The sequence below is a fragment of the Magallana gigas genome, chromosome 8, assembly GCF_963853765.1.
Source record: "Magallana gigas chromosome 8, xbMagGiga1.1, whole genome shotgun sequence".
NCBI classification, from domain to species: Eukaryota; Metazoa; Mollusca; class Bivalvia; order Ostreida; family Ostreidae; genus Magallana; species Magallana gigas.
This window is the reverse complement of record NC_088860.1, coordinates 37,440,118-37,458,790: the sequence shown is the minus strand read 5'-3', so window position 1 is coordinate 37,458,790 and position 18,673 is coordinate 37,440,118. Positions and strand designations below refer to the sequence as shown.

At 31.8% G+C, this 18,673-nt stretch overlaps 1 protein-coding gene and 1 long non-coding RNA gene across 2 annotated transcripts in view; both read right to left on the bottom strand.

Annotated features, from left to right (window-relative positions):
- LOC117689960 (uncharacterized) overlaps positions 1–8,697 on the bottom strand; it is a 214,881-nt gene extending 206,184 nt beyond the window's left edge. The window contains exon 1 of the long non-coding RNA XR_010708715.1: positions 8,527–8,697. This is a non-coding gene — a long non-coding RNA (uncharacterized lncRNA). The remainder of the gene's footprint in view (positions 1–8,526) is intronic.
- Positions 1–18,673, bottom strand: part of LOC105334969 (ankyrin repeat domain-containing protein 17) — a 776,771-nt gene that overhangs the window by 679,398 nt on the left and 78,700 nt on the right. The gene's annotated exons all lie outside the window — the stretch shown is intronic.

The window sequence follows — 18,673 nt, the reverse complement described above, 5'->3', positions numbered from 1 at the left end:
CCCCTACCTTTTCCTAAATAAGGAACGTAATCCAAAAACAAAAACCGATGTATACAACTTCAATGTCTTTGTTATTCAAATTCGTTGGATTCCTATTCCCTGCTATCATAGTCTCGGAGCCTTTGTCTGGAAACCAAAGGCCCTAAAAATTTTTAAAAGGGGAATAACTCGTTAACGGAAACGGAATTCTAACTTTTATGAATTGATGAAGATAGTGTTTTGTAAAGTCCATTAGCCCTGAAAATTTGAGCAAAAACCGTTCAGAAATGAGCACGATATGAAGCCTCAAAGTTCGCGTCTAGGAAGAAAAAAAAAAAAAAAAAAAACTAGACACGATCTCGTTGCGAGCAACGAGGAGGTCTTCCGTCCGATTTTTAGAATACGGAATGACCTTGCTCTTGATCTTCGTCAACGAAACGTATCTGGAAATGGAAGCGGGATCTAAGAGTAATGGTTGAAAGACAATCTACCCCTTTTGTGTCCCTTTTTTGAGGGATCAGCTCCTTTTCATTCATTTTAGTTAAAAGGTATTTTTGTGTACTGCTAATAAATGTTTAGAAATTGGTTATCGTTTTGAGATATATGTGAAAAATAGTTTTTATATCTGGTCCTAAACTCCTTTTAGGGTCCAAATAACAAACAATATATGGATGTACATTGTTAAGCACATTATTTTGAGTATCTTTTGTTAAATTCTGCTTTTCGGAATTGCCCTCCATTTTGAGATATAGAGGATCAGATTTTTGGACTTCTGGCCCCTTAAAATCCCTACTTACGTAACGTAGGAGTAAATGATTGCCATGTATAAGTAAATAACGTTAGAATAAACATAATTGCCTCTATAACGGATCAAAAAATATTTCACAGTAAATATTTATCATTAAAAGTCTTTAGAGCCCCTCAGCCCCTTGTTTGAAGGGCCAGCCCCTTTTTCATGATGTCATAAGAATGTGTTTGTCAATTCAAACACATTTTGTTCAACAAGAGTTTAGAAATTCTGTACCGTTCTGGAGATATCTGGAGAGGGTCGATTTAGGGGCCGACCCTGTAACTCCTTTAAAGGACTGCATCGCACAGAAAATATGGTTGCATATTGTTTAGCTTAATTTTTTTAAAAACTTTTGTTCAAAATTGTTTTTCAAAATTTTCCTCAATTTAGAGATATAGAGGATCGAAGTTTTGGACTTCTGGCCCCTTAAAATCTATAGTTACGTAATATAGGAGTAAATCATTGCCATATATAGGTGAATAACGTTAGAATAAACGGAAATGTTTTTTTAAGGTATGACAAAATATTTTACAGTAAAAAGTTATCATCAAAAGACTTTAGAGCCCCCTCAGCCCCTAATTTGAAGGGCCAGCCCCTTTTTCTTGATCTGAAATGAAAGCTCTTGTCAATTCAAACACATTTTGTTCAACAAATGTTTAGAAATTCTGTACTGTTCAGGAGATATCTGGAGAGGGTCGTTTTAGGGGCCGACCCTGTAACTCCTTTCAGGGACCGCATAACAAAGAAATTTTTAATGCATATTGATAAGCTCAATATTTAGAGCATCTTTTGTTCAATATTGCTTATCAAAATTTTCCTCCATTAAGATTTACTGAGCATCAAAGTTTTGGACCTCTGGCCCCTTAAAATCCCTAATTACGTTATATAGGACTAAATGATTGCCATGTATAGGTGAATAACGTTCGAATAAACATAATTGTTTCAATAACGTATCACAAAATATTTTACAGTAAAAAGTTATCATCAAAAGACTTTAGAGCCCCCTCAGCCCCTAATTTGAAGGGCCAGCCCCTATTTGTTGATCTCAAATGAAAGCTCTTGTCAATTCAAACACATTTTGTTCAACAAGTATTTAGAAATTCTGTACCGTTCAGGAGATATCTGGAGAGGGTCGTTTTAGGGGCCGACCCTGTAACTCCTTTCAGGGACCGCATAACAAAGAAATTTTTGTTGCATATTGATAAGCTCAATATTTTGAGCATCTTTTGTTCAATATTGCTTATCAAAATTTTCCTCCATTTAGATATATTGAGCATCAAAGTTTTGGACTTCTGGTCCCTTAAAATCCCTAATTTCGTCATATAGGAGTAAATGATTGCCATGTATAGGTGAATAACGTTAGAATAAACATAATTGTTTCAATGACGTATCACAAAATATTTTACCGTAAAAAGTTATCATCAAAAGACTTTAGAGCCCCCTCAGCCCTTAATTTGAAGGGCCAGCCCCTTTTTGTTGATCTCAAATGAAAGCTCTTGTCAATTCAAACACATTTTGTTTAACAAGTGTTGAGAAATTCTGTACCGTTCTGGAGATATCTGGAGAGGGTCGTTTTAGGGGCCGACCCTGTAACTCCTTTCAGGGACCGCATAACAAAGAAATTTTTATTGCATATTGATAAGCTCAATATTTTGAGCATCTTTTGTTCAATATTGCTTATCAAAATTTTCCTCCATTTTTAGATACTGAGCATCAAAGTTTTGGACTTCTGGCCCCTTAAAATCCCTAATTACGTAATACAGGAGTAAATGATTGCCATGTATAGGTAAATAACGTTAGAATAATCATAATTGCTTCTATAATGTATCACAAAATATTTCACATTAAAAAGTTATCATCAAAAGACTTTAGAGCCCCCTCAGCCCCTAATTTGAAGGGCCAGCCCCTTTTTCTTGATCTCAAATGAAAGCTCTTGAAAAAATAAATTTTAATTGCTCTACATGTCTTAACAAAATATTTTCAAGAAAAGAGATAATTAAAGAAAACCAAGAAAAATCACTACATGTTTTATGTCTCAATTTTCGGGTCCAGGCGAGTTTCGGCGCCTTTTGTGCCAAACATAAATGGCTCACTTTAGACAAAACTACAATCATTCGTCTACAATTCCTGAAAATTTGAATTTGATATCTTTTATCGTTTAGGAGGAGTTCGACGGACAAGGTGACCCTCTAAAAATCGCTAAAACGTCAATATCTCTAAAACGGAAATGACGTCATCCAAATAAAAAATTTCCAATAAGGTTCAGATCAGTATCTATCAGATCTGAAAGTTTTAAGAAAATCGGCCGAGCCATTTCCGAGAACTCGCGCGGACAAAATTTGTAAGAAAAAAAAAGAAAAATAACTAGAGCAAAGCTCGTTGCAAAGCAACGAGTAGGGTCTTCCGTTAATGTCGGAAGTAAAGCTGGAAGTTCCTGTAAGAAGCAGAGCTCTTAAACCAATAACAAGAGTAACTTAAATATAAAAGATGAAAAAAAATCTAATTATTCCTGGTACGACTTAACAAAATACGAATGATTTTTAGTACGACTTAACAAACACCTTTCCGATTTCAAGAACGACTTAACAAAAAAAATCCGAATGTGTTGAAGTACGACTTAACAATTATTTTTGGTACGAGTTAATTTTACTTTCAACATAACGCTATTTTTTAAACCAAGGACGCGGTATCAAAATTTCCGGAAAAAAAATAATTTTTAAACCCCGATATCTCTGTAATGCATCGTCCGATTTTAAAACGGGTTTCGGTTTTAAATTAAGCTTAATAAAAGCTTCTTTGCTGCTTGATGATTATTATCAAATTATTGGTCAAAAAAGAGTTATTATAAAAAGACTTAGTAGCCCTTCTGGCCCCTAATTTGAGGGGTCAGCCCCTTTTTCTTGATATCAAATAAAAGGTCTCGCTAATATAAACATATTTTGTTCTACAAGTGTTCATGAATTGTAAACCGTTAACGAGATATCTGTACAAATGCATTTTAGGGGCCGACCCTTTAACCCCTTACCGGGGCCACTTACAACAAAATTTTTGGTATCATATTGTTAAGAACATTATTTTGAAGAACTTTTGTTCTACATTGCTTTTAAAAATAGTTCTTCTTTTTCAGATATTAATGATCAGAGTTTTGAGTTCTGGCCCCTTGAAACCCCTAATGACGTAATATATGACTTAGGTATGGTAATGTATAGAGTAAAAACTGTACAATGAACATTTTTGCTTCTATAATTAATAACAAAATATTGTTCAGTAAAGAGTTATTGTAAGAAGACATTAGAGCCCTCTTGACCCCTAATTTGAGGAGCCAACCCCTTTTTCTTGACATCAAATGAAAGGTCTTGTAAATATAAACATATTTTGTTTATCAAGTGTTCACAAAATGTTTACCGTTCTTGAGATATCTGTACAAATGTGTTTTAGGGGCCGACCCTTTAACTCCTAAATGGGGTCATAAACAAAAACATTTAAGGTAGCATATTGTACAAAACATTATTTTGAATAACTTTTGTTCTACATTGCTTTTCAAAATATTTCTCCTTTTTCAGATATTAATGATCAAAGTTTTGAACTTCTGGCCCCTTGAAACCCCTTATTACGTAATATATGACTTAAGTATGACACTGTATAGATAAACAGCTGTACAATGAACATTTTTGCTTCTATAATTGATAACAAATTATTGTTCACTAAAAAGTTATTGCAAATAGAGTTTAGAGCCCTCTTGGCCCCTAATTTGAGGGGCCAGCCCCTTTTTCTTGATATCAAATAAAAGCCCGTGCAAATTGAAACAGCGTTTACATTACATGTTTTAACAAAATATTTATATGTCAAAAGATATTACGGAAAATGTGCGAATATTTTGTGAAAAAATATGGTGCTAATTTTCAGGTTCAGGCGAGCTTCTAGGCCTTGCGCATTTTTCGCAATTGGAAGCATGGAGGGAAATCTACAGACATTCATCTACAATCCCTGCAAATTTCAAGATTTTATCGTGATTAGTTTCAAAGGAGATGCGTGGACAAAATGACCCTTAAAAATTTACAATATCGTCCATATCTGAAACCGGAAGTGACGTAATCATTTGAAATTTTAATAATCAGTAGCGACATTGATGCTTTATAACTCCTAAAAATTTGGTGTAAATCGGTTGAATAGTTTTTGAGAAATAACGCTCCAAAAAAGTCAGAAAAAGAAAAAAAAGTATAATAATAAAGAAAAAGAAACCGTAGAATAACAAAAGGGTTTTCCGTTGAAAACGGAAAACCCTAATAATAGGGAAAAAGAAACAAAGCAAAAACAATAAGGTCTTCCGTTGGAAACGGAAGACCTTAAATAAGAATAATCTTAACCCGCACAATAATAGAAAGGTCTTCCGTTGGAAACGGAAGACCTTAATAAGAGTTATTCCCATCCAGTATGTTTTCAAATCAAGCTCTCCCTCCCAATAATTGGTCAATCATTAGGTAGCTCTAGTGATTTTGCATATCTTAAGACATATAACTAGATTAAAAATATGCAAGGCAAGGAAATGTAAAAAAAAAACCAGAGTAAACAACTGATTATATAATATACTCATGCAAACCAATATTTGTATTTTAAGTTGAAGTGAAAAATCAGAACCTTTCCGTGTGTTGTACTGTTATGACGCAAAACGTAATTGTCGCAGATCGTGATGAGACAGTAATAATTTACATTACAAAACGTAGTGGTTTCTTTATAAGAAAAGAACGACTACGCATTGCTGTGTGCACCGCTTGTAATTGATTATTAATTATCACAATATTTTTTTTCTTTAAAATTTACCGATCATTAAAACAAAAGAAGCAATTAAATTGATAAATGATTCGTTGATGAATTCAACATTAAATGAATTATAATTACTTCAAAGTAAATGATTTTCAGAATTATCAACATAGCTGTTTTCAAACAAACATGAGCAATACCCGTACCATATGTAATATTGATTTTCCCTTAATCAAAAACGACAAATGAAAGTGCAGATAAATGGTGGGGGGGGGGGGGGTCTCTGATCAAGATTGTAACGTATGAGACCTGATGGAAGAAGAGAGGCGCAGTTAAAACAAAGATAGGACAGGCGGTCGCTCTCTGGGATTATCGTCATAGACGGTAAACACCTCGAACTATTATGGCTTAAACTGGACCCGTGATATACTCGGTTTAAGTACAGTGTAGCAAAAAGAGGCAGGTGGGGACGGCATACTGATCAAATACGCTGATCAAATATACCGATTAAGCAAGACACGGATATACAATTTAACAAACCAACTGTGACATCAGCCATTTTTCCATTTGATTCATCTATGCGCGACACAGAACCACTTGTTACACATGCTTCAAGTGGTAACTCGTTTATGCCATATGCACCGAACCACGATAACCAGTCAGCGCCAGAAAATTACCAAAACATCTTATGGATTATGTTTGTAATAAACAAAAACCTATTCATGAAACCTAATGCATGGTGGCATGAGAAGCAAGTTTCTCATTTGTATGTATGTTCAAGTTTATATAAAAGTATTAATCTTTGCATTCCTAAGTAAATGTATGAGAGCTTAAGTTGCAGGAAATGACTCATATATTTACTAAGGAGAGTGGGGTGGGAATGTTATTTAATGCATATTTCTATTACGCAAATGTATCATTATGGTTCTAACTGTTATGTTTGTTTGTACGCAGGTTGATACAGTAATGTACTAGTTTCGTAGCGCAATGCTCGACCTGCAGACATAAAATGCATAACTGCGATTCATTAATATGTCACATAGTGTGCAAGTAGACTGTTCCAGTCGAGAAGAATTAACAATAATGTCCACAATACGTTGGCTTTTAGTGCAAGGTATCGTCTTTCACAAGTTAAGTAGGTACCGTACATGTGTTATTAAAAAGGATATTTGAATAGAAACCCAGTTTTAAAAAGTTTCGGTTTCCGGTCATGCTGAGATAAAGAGACGACTTTACAATAAACATGTTTAAGATCTTTTGCAATTTTGCATAGATTTAATTGTTTATATTGTAGTGTTTCTTTGTTATTATGTGCATACAAATACTACTACTGTTCCCCTTTTTAATATGATAATAGCTAGGTCAAACTAATCAAAATAATCTTCTCCAGTTACAGGGACAGACCTAGATTTGTCAGAAAGCAGTTCTGAACGACTTGACATGTCAGTGGTTCTATGATGAGGTGGCAGGGGATGGTTTTTTTTTGGTCGAGGAAATGTGAGGCAGATAGTGATCATATATGTGATCTAATTTGTCAGTGGATTTCTAATTTTACTAAAATTGGTTTGCATGCAGGGGACACATGGACCCGACCCTTGAGAGTTTTGAAACATTTCAGAATAATACAAGTACAACTTACATTTAGCACTGTATAGAATAGCCAGGGAAGGTCTCAAAGTTTTCTGAAAAATTGCCCTTTTTCACACTTTCACGGGTCCAACACACCGCCCCAGTCCCGAGCAACTTTCATAAACTACCATAGGATTGGTAGCTTAATGTATTACAATGCAAATAATTACCAATCGATTGGGAGTCAATCACCTTCTTTTCGAGTGACATTTTGTGTTCTGAACCTACCCTACCTTTCAAGCAAAAAACCGAAAGTGAAAAATTTGGCCACAGTTTTGCATTTTCATTCCATATCTGATGAAAAGTGCTACCAGTATTAAAGTGTCATATGTCAATGAAATTGACATGATCATGAGCTCCTTTATCCACAAAATGAATGCAATAAATTTTCTAGCAATTTATACCCCCAAATAGCCAGCCAAACCTCAGATTCTCCATTTATTTCAAAATTTTAACCGGGTCTTTCGTTCGAAACTATCCCCTGCCACCTGCACACTCATGTTAAAGCTAACATAAATTTATAAACTATGTGCATACAATTTACTTTTTTGTCTTAAACTACCACCATATCAGTTTTTCATTTCTATTGATTCCATTAAAGTATTGCTCCACTCTGCCATGTTAAACTAAGAACATCATTCAAGCTTAATGCATCAAATATTTCCTTCACCCGAGATCATAAGATTAAATTCAAGTATTTTTAGAAAACATCTCAGCCAGTCAACAGGTAAGGAATATCTAATGCACAACACAACATACTATAGGCCAAACTGAAAGCAGTCAATAATATCCTTTTTTATTTTGGCCGGTAAGAACAGGTTCTACGGTAGCAGCTGAGACAGGATTGTATACAATATGAAGACAATGTAATTTTTTGGAGATTCATGTAAGATGAAATCATCAAACTGGTCATGAATAATTCCTCGAAAGCGGGTAACTGGTTTTTTGTGATCATTTATCCATCCTTTTTGTAGTTATTCTTTTTCGCATTCGACTTTTTTTTATACAAATACTTTTAAAAATACTCGTTTTGCTTAATTTATAATTCCAAACCTTCTGTATATTAAGTAGAAAACAACATATTCTAAAATATTATATATTATTATATAATATATAATTATATTTCAAAAACCTTTCTTTGCATTTCTGTTATGCATTGCACGACTTCAGACATTAACCATTAAAATGACGTTGCGTGTACATTTACTCGCTGTCATTTAAATAATATCAATAATGCATAGCATGAAAATTAACTATGCTATGAACTTTAAAATAATGATACTTGGATTACAGTTTGTCCGGTGCTTTGTCCGGATTAAAACGAAAGTCGAATTAAATATTAAATTAAATTCAAATTAGGTACTTACACACTCGAGAAGCAAAAGGAACGAGAACAGACATATTCCAAAAAGCAAAAAGCACAATTGTACTTGCACAGCCATTGTTTTCTTCTACAACACTAGTACCTTCACTTTAACGATGTCCTAAAGCAGTAGCGGGCTAAAAGGAGAACACCTTTCCTTTAATGCGCATGTCTGAAACCAAATACATGTATGGTTAAAAATAGACCATACCTCATGGCTTTAGTTTTGGTTTCATAATTTAAGGCAACAGAAGGACAGTTATACATAACTTGGGTGTTCTTTAAATTCTAATAATCTTATTGATGTTTGTTAGAGCCAATATTACGCAGATATAATTTTTCAAAGGGTATTTGAGACAATCATGTTCATAATAACGATATTATAGTGTTTTACATATAGTTATTTGGCATATATTTAACAAATATGATTGTTTTGCCAAAATACGAGTAACAATACGAGCATCATCACGCTTACAAGCTTTTCCTCGTCATCGTTATGGTTTTGAATTTGATTTTCGTATACTAGTAGATTTTACAGTTATTTGTAGTTCCAACAATAATTAATAACTGATAGCTTTATCAAAGATATTAATTATATAGTTCACACAAGCTTTAACTCTTATTCCTTTTGCTGAAAACATTGATAACATGTCACTTGTTTCATTACAACTCATTGTGTCAATGATGAATACACATTAAATGAATACAAATATAAATGTATATGCCATTAATTGTTCCTGATATACTTTGGGATGATAATAACAAATGCTCATTTAAATTGTATCTAGTCATGACCTCAGAATAATGTTACCCTTTCTACTGTGTATTTACTTAAAAGTATTACATGTATTCATGAATTAGCATATGGCTACTAGTATTTATCAAATATATGCCTAGTCATGAACTTTACAAGATGTTTGATTGTTTTACCCGGCTGTTTTGTGGGTTGATTTTGACTTGTTTTATATCTACATGTGTTTACATATGTGTACATTAAATGATATTTATATTAAGTTTTAAATATGATTGCTCATGTAATTTGTCATTGTCATTGCGCTGTAAATATTTAATAATAAATAAATAATATAAGAAAATGAATATTGACATGTATATACATGAAATATTTAATAATCCTCATGCATATGAAATACACTTACTTTTATTCTTTTCTAGACAGTATTCTAAATACATGTAAATATATGTGTCAAGGCTACTTTCTGCTGACGAACAGTGATTTTACAAATTCCTTAATAGGCACGTAGCATCTTTTTTTAAAAGTGGGGGTAGGTTGGTAGACTCATCCAAAAAAATCTTTACATGCAAAAAAAGGGGGAGGGGCTTCATTTTCTTCAACTCATGAAAATCTTAATCCGTGGGGTGAAGGGGGTAGTGTACCTATAACTTTAATTTCACTGTTTGTTTTCTTTCTTTTACTACAATTTTTTAATACTCCCAAATCAGCTTCCGGGTAGGAGGGGTAAGGAGCGTAGTGTACATCATTTTAATTATATCATTTATTCACTTCTTTTCACCTCTATTTTTATGTTCTTAAAATTGGGTTACAATTACATGTTTTTTTCACTTTTCTTAATAGGTAAATTTTAGAAAATGCTAGCTGTGAGAAAAAAGTGTGTGTGAGAGTGGGGGTGGGGGTGGTTGGGGGCGCATACCCCGATACTCCTTGCTTCTGAATTGACAAGCTTAAGGAGAGGCATTTGGTATTAAATAGAACATTAATATATCATTCAATATCGTATTACATTTAAAGCCGTTATACAATGTAAAGTATATATAAGTCCTACTACAGTGTAAAGTGTACGAGAGTGGAATACTTGCATCAAAGTGCTTACGTGTATATAGATAACAACTTCTTGTTATCACATATGAATGCTAAAAAATTCAACGAGGCTGTTCTTTTTAGCTTTTGAAAAGCTGCATGGGCATTTTGTAAATCTGGGGATATATAAAGAAAAAACCGACACTAGCACACTATACTTTTTTACATTTATTATGCAATAATAACACGTTTCCCACTATTCGGCGCTCAAGTTCTTGAGGAATGTGTCACTGTACACAACGGCATTCACCGTAACCACACACAACGTCGAAAAGCATTAAGTTTCACCATCACGCATTTCTCTTATGGGCCACAAAATAATTCATACAGAGAAAAACATTGGGGTTATGCAGAACAGTAACACAGAGGTTGTTTTTATGTCATGATCAAGATAAGAGTCAGTTTCAAGAAAACCCATTTTTTTTCCACGCAAAACAATAAATATATACATGTATTAATTTTTAAAAACTGATAATACGCATAAATTATCCTTACTTTAGTATTTTTCTTTGCAGTATTTTTAAAAAAATATTTAGGTTAATGGTGAATGGTGAATTCCACAAACCTCCTAACGGACATGTATAAAATATTGATAATTTTTTTAATGATTATGTTACATGTATATGTATTTTCACATCTTATCACCACGTACCGTTAAACTGTACCTACAGTCAATGTGTTTATTTCATGGTCTAAAACTTCTAACAGTAACAAAAACAAGCTAATAATACAACAAAAAGGATTGCAGATCAATAAATTAGTAGCATATGATAGTTCAACAATACGTCAAGCCGTTGTACAGTACTCAGTAGTCTGGTAGTAAGAAAAGAAAGAACCACTTTAGGAAAATACATTGAACAGTAGGAATTAGATATAGTTGATGGTTCAGAGTTTGCGTGCTCTTTTCTTTGTGCTGTTGACAAACGATATTTTTCAATAGTAATACATTTATATTCGCTTAAATCTATTGCTTTGCTTGAAGTTTTTTTTATTTTTCAACTTTAGTTGTGGATTTTATATTACAGTTTTTTGAAACAGAAGAAACCAAGATAGGCTACACTTATTTTCATTTATTTCAAAGTTCAAAATGTGTCCCTTTATAAATTAAAATCACAAACTATATAAAAGGAATTCCTTAGCATACGTGTCATGTATATAAAAAGTACAAGTATATTTCATTTGATCATCTGTACTTTGATATGAAGGGTTGATGCTTAAACACGTCAATGTACAACAAATAACCTATCAGGCCAATCTGACAAGATAAAAATGGCCTACAATTACCATGTTAATAATAAGGCTGTAAATGCGGTCGAATGTAAATTCATGTTTTACATATAATACAAATACACTCTTTTCAATGAAAAATGACAATAACAAATTGTAGGAGGAGTGAGCATCATCTGCTGACAGGATACACCCGCAGTGTGTTCTTTGTCGTAATCGGGAAAACCGAAAAAGTCCGTAGACAATTAGGTGATTAATTATGGTCTAACAATTAGTATGAAAAACGTCGGTCAGCACGCGACCCAGTGGAAGATTGTATTTGCTGACAAGATTATTGTATCTTTGGTAATTTTGATTGAAAATAGAAACTTTATTGTTTCATTTCGTTAAGCTTAAAACAAACAGCCCCCCCCCCAATAAAAAAAAAATCCACCCCAACAACAAACAAACTGACAAAATACATAGATTTTTAATGATTAAGGTTTCTAAATTGGTAAATTTTAAAACAAATTATATATTTTTTAAATATATAATTTGTTTTAAAAATTATATATTTTTTAAATGAAATATGGTGATAATGAATTGCATAATGAATTTGTATACAGATACAAGGGAAAGTACAAGTAAACTAATAATGACGTCTTGATCGTCGGTATCCCTTGCTGTATACAACACAACAAACCAAAACATTTTCAGCAAGTCGGAATTCTTAAAAGTTTACGACTTTTGATTTTTTCCATATCAATTCTAAAGGTTGGAGAAAGCAACATGCTCAATTGTGTTTGGTTTATACAAAACAAATAACCATTCACAGCAATTGCACGCTCTTAATATAAAAGTAATGTTCGGATTACGATTAAAGTGTAAATATCGAAGTATAAAGTAACAAAACTGCTTCCTTTGAAAAATCCATTTGCTAGCATTTGATAGTTACAAATGAATGTAAAACGACAATTACTTTAAAAGACAACATATTTTATTGTACGTGAGGTTCAATTTAGCTTGTAATTATTTCATATAGTACTCTTATTGTATCTAATATAGAATATATGTGTTTTGCACACTTAAAATGAACAAAGGTACACCCCTCTATCACACCTCCTGTATCATCATCCTTTACTTCATTCTTTATCCTACCCTTTATTACAACTTTCCGAAACACCTTTGTACTTTTTCTTTGGAATACTTTGCCTTTTTCTCTTTTTTCGTTGCATATCCGTAGTCGAAACAAGGCATATTCAATTTGACACATATATGTAGTGTAGATCGGGTTAGGCCTACACCCGGAAGTGACGTCACCGGATATTAGAAGACAACTCTCTCTCTCTCTCTCTCTCTCTCTCTCTCTCTCTCTCTCTTGCGAAGCCTTTCAACAGACGACATCAAAACCAACCTTTGAGGTAAATCCATGGTAATCTGATATCGTGTGGTGTTGAGAGCTTTCTATTATTGTACACAGAGTACAACATATATTACGTTAACCTTATAATACCTTTAAAAGTCAAACAATGCATAATTCTTCCCATAAGGTCGTCGATTCTTAAGTTTTTACATAAAAATTTAAACAAGTTATGTATTCAAATATATAACAAAACAACAATTTATGTGAAATCCGTATCACGACATCAAATCAACCTTCGACCACAGGCCTTCGGCCCTAGGTCTGATATTGGAATCTCGGTTAGATATGAGATGTGGTACAGATTGTTCCTCTATTATTCTCTATTTTGTTAACCTACTGATCATATAATGTCCTAATTGTTTTTACGTTTTTTAAAAGTGGATACCAATTATTTGGAGATGTGTTTGAATAGTCGTCCCTCTTTTATTACAATAAAAGTCAAGTTCGTAACTATGTAATTGATCTTAAAGGTTAAAGATATGACGTAAAAATATAGTGTATTTACCCGACGTGTATCATTATTATGATATATTCTGATCCTTGTCACATGAATCATTCTTTTGTTATTGTATAACATGTACGCAAGGTTGGATATCATACTATTGTGAAATAGCTGTGCTTTTATAGAATTGTATTTTTTTCCAAAAAGGATTGGATATAATGAACATTATGATAAATCAATAAGAATAAATTTTTGCTCTACAGACTTTTTCTGCAGTACTTTATTGAGACAAAATACACAACATCGAACATATACAAGCGTATCTTTATCACTTATTTTTCTGTTAAAGCATTTTTGGACGGAAGCGACCCTTGTCTGTTAGTACCCGAAACAAATTTGATACATATAAAAGAATACGCCTATGTGTTTCTTGTAATTTTGAAATGCGTCATTTAAACACTGGTAAAAATGTTTATATATACCAACTATGTAACAAACATATAAACACAAAATGAATATGATGAGAAAATGTGAACTTAGTATTTGTTTTTAAATTCACCAGAAAAGGTCATCTAAAACAATTATTTCAGTTTCATTTTTATTAATAAAAGTATAATATAACATATAGTTCAGTTCAGATTTAAAAAGTTTAAAGTCTTACATTGCAATGTATATATAATCTAAGAAACTGGCGATTTGATTGTTTTGCAATCGCTTTGATTGAAGAAGGGATATCGGGTGGATTGTGAGTATACTTTTGGTTATGGTAAGTATATAACCATTACTTTATCAACACATATCAAGTTTTAAATTTCAAGAAAAAAAGCAAAAAATCAAACTGAGGTCATGTTTTGTAACATTTCGTAAATATACAAAGACATATTTTTAAAAATCTATATGAATTTTAGGAGTTGGATCGCTCGGTACAAGGAAACGTACAATATTTATTTCCCGGAGGTATATTCATTAGTAAAATGTCAATGTTTTGAGTTAAATTAATAACTCTAACATATTTTTACTTTTTACAATTTTTTTAATATTAATATATTATTATTTTTATAAGATATTTTTAAAATATTTTTTTTTCTGCCAGGACATAATTGAAAATATGAGTACATTATAAATAAAAAATAAAAAAGGAAATTAATCATTTTTTTAATTAATTAAAAACTAAAAAAATATAATTAGTTGCAAAACAAATTGTTATAATTTTACTATAAGGGAATGTAAAACAAATTCAATTTTGAATTCACAATTTGATATTGTTTATCTTAAAGTTAAACATGTTAGATTTAATGATTAAACCTACATGAATATAGATTTATTAATATTTGTATGTTGATGTAGATGTTAAACTATATTTAGATATCATTTTTAATGATAATGTACATAAAAAGTATCAATTAATTTTTCAAAATTTGGTTAAATAATTATAAATTTATTAAAAAAATAATGAAAGGATAATATTTAATAAACTTGAATGCAAACTTGAAAATGAATGCAAATGTTTGTGAAGTCATATTCAATGATCCTTTAATGTCAAGTTTACGTAAAAGCACTACTTCTGCAGAGAATTTCCTTTTTTGACAATGAAATGGGTGTCTATGCAAAGAAATACTAATCTAAATTTGAAACATAATGCCAGAGAAGAAAATGATTTTCAGATTTTTTGTAAATTTACCCAATTTCACTTTGATTATAGTCATTATCAAAACCAACTCTATTGTTTTGGTCTATTTTAAATTTAACGAATTTAAGAGAACTGTATAAAATTTTCACAACATAAAATGTCTTTCATATCACAGGTACCATCCTAATTTTTGAGAGCATTTTCACCCTAACAAAATATGGAGAAGTTTGAGAAATCAGGAAGACTGTCACTATTTGATACAGCATAAACTAAATGAATGATGATATACACATTCAACCTTAGTTTAAATTGGATTAAAAAATTAAGCAACTAATAAAAATAAAACAACTTCTAAACGTTTTAAAATATTATCCAATTTATTTGATGTATTCATAAATTTTAAAAATGAAATGTTTTGTAATTATGTTAGCTAAATGACAAATTAGAATTACTCACTATCTGTACTTTTGTGTATTTTGGAGGCATTATTTCAACCATTTGACCCAAGAGAGAGTTGATGTGTAGAGAATCATTTTATTTTTAAGATTACGGTTAACAGATGATTTTATGATTGTTTTAGCATTAATTAAGCAGAGTTATAATCTAATTACATCTTACCAACTAATTGTAATATCAACATTTAAAGTAATAAACATCGGTTGTAACTGTCAATGCACAGTAAGCTATATATTGCATCATCCGTATTTATTACCCATAAAAGATAAGACAATCGCGAATTATTTATACTAGCAGTTTATAACTTAGGTAGTGAAAACGTCTTTTGAATTGAATGATTATCATTTCAATGCCTTTGGGGTTTATTCACACATAAGTGAACTCAAAATAGAGCGCGACTTCATTTTTCTTTCGGGGGGAATTCCGGCTAAGTTACCAATCATAAAGCGAGTATTGCCCATGCTGATGATCAAGGTTAACACAATGATTGTAAAATATAAAAAAAAATTGGGTCAACTGAAAACGAATTTGGGTAAAATTAAGTTTCTTGAAAAAAAATTCTCTATTCAATGTGTTAAAAAACAATTCAGTCGGCGAGATTTTATTGGGTCGATCGCGTTAGGGGAAACATAGGTATATTTCATTTTATCCTAACCTTTATTTATTGGAACACTAAAAAACTCAACTAACCCGATCACTAGAGTCAGATTTAAATTAAGTACATAAATATACATGTTGATTAGAAGTAGAATTACTCATAATTTACCTGTAGGACATCGTTATGAAACTACACAGAAAATGTAAAATTAGTTTGCCGAACCAAAACGTAAAAACCTAGGAAACGAAGGAAAAAAGAAGAAGGGACAGAAAAACTGACAAATCGGAATGAAGACTACTAGTATATTGCCCACGCACCCACCCTGCAAAATATACACTGAACGTTATCATTGGAACATCTGCAAACAATTTTCAGAAAATTTAATGGTTTTTTAATTATTATCGCTAGTTAGCTGATGTACAAGACATCACAAATCCCCACAATCCCCCTCACGGAAAATAAAATACATCGTTGCAAACCAATGTTCATTTTAAATCCACATATTACCTTAAACCAGGTGATGAGAGAAAGAGAAAGAGAGGGGAGAGAGAGTTGGTGTAAATCACACGTGCGCTACCACCGATGAAGGAAATAAAGCTTGCTTGTAGGTCTGCCTTACCCTACTGCCATCTCCTCTCTTTGAATTTGAAACCATAACCATAAGTCAGTCTCTCTCTTTTTCTCTCTCTCTCTCTCTCTCTCTCTGTGTAATCTCGACAATACACTTTTAATATCTAAATCGTTGTCAATACGCGATTAACATCGTCAGGTATTCAGTCTAGGATATCGTCTTTCACAAAATATGTAGGTATTATTTAAAAGGACATTAAAATAACAACACAGCCTTGAAAAGTTTCGTTTTCGATTATGTGCCTGATGTTTCATTGTTGCTGTTTTTTGAAAGATGGGATCATTTTACACCGACTGCATATACAATGGGTTTTAAAACTGATGCCAAAGTCAAAATATGTGTACAGGCAGCTGCAAGCTCCTCACTGTGTATGAATGTCCTCGATTGCACTGAAAAAAAAATTCAGATTTTTGTTGTTCATATACAACGATTTAATTTAATTAAATGTACTGCAAGAAAACAATTACTATGGAAAATAATCCAATAACTTTATCACAACTTGTTTAAATCATACCATGTTGATAGTAACGATTAAGTGTGAAGACCTCATAGTTATTTTGTATCAGCTTAGCATTCGTACGGATTTTGTTTATTGGTTTTGATCTATATGACTTATTATCTTCAACATGTTACCCCCAACGATGCTTGCTACATTTTATAAGCATGTATTAGTTTTTACTAAAACTTCTTGAAAATGTTCATTCGAAATACCTTCTGATTCTATATAAGGAAAGGAAGTGTATATGTTATAGTTTTTCATGAAATAGAATGTTAGAAAATAGAAAATAAAATGATGAACTATATTATTGTTCATTACACGCCACAGCATAGTGATTTATTAGTCAATCTTTGTAAGCTACTAATTATAATGAAAGTTGTAAAAATGGTGGCTTTTCATAACTTTTTTTCAGCATAAATTTCTATTTCGCAATCTTATATGAATACAGAAAGCCAATGACCAGTCTAATATCACTCTAATAATGAGACGGATACAGTATTTGTATCGTTCAAACTTGCACCATCTCGTAAATCAACAAATGAATAATCAAAATATTTAAATGATTAAAAGGGAATGTATGAAGTATGATTAATGCTTCATACAATTCTATGTTAACGATTACGATACATTTGAAACCTTTGGCCTGACAGATCTCAAACTCCCCAATATTTTTTTTTAAATTCAAATTTAAAATTAACTTTTACTGAAGGTAACGAACATATATTAAACAATTGTGAAATAATATCAATTAAATTGATCAACATTACTTCTGTAGATAATGATCTTAGAAAATAAAAAAATGCAATGCCACGATAAAGAGACGACAATTTTATCAGAGTATTTCAATTTCATTTAAATAAATGAATAGTTTTAATTCTTGTTAAAAGGAACGATTGGGTCATTTTACACAGACTCACACATAAGATTTTACAAAAGTTTAGGTTTAAGATAAGCGCTGTTTTTCTTTGGTTTTTGTTTGTTTGTTTGTTTGTTGTTTTGTTTTTTTTGGCTTTTCTTAAAAGATAGGATCTTATCCCATCGATTGCATTCTCGATTTTATAATTTGTGAATGGACTAATGTTTGTTTTTGTGCATGATTTAACCCTGTATATTCTAAATCATTTATCTTAGGTTTTAATACATTTTTTTTAACATAATACAAGGCATGTACATTACCATTTCCATTTATAAGATCATTAGCAGATAGTATTCCTGAAATATAAGGACTTTCAGAAAATACTGATCTTCAATCAACAGTTATTTTAGTAGTATACCATATATGATCACAGAGAAAATATGAGTCAGTTTGACATTTTGCATAGTATATATCTTCGACCAACTTTGATACACATCTTTTGAAAGCTGTTGCATGTTTTTACAGTGAAATATTTAATACAGGCGAATCCAAATATCCATAGAGTAATCTTTC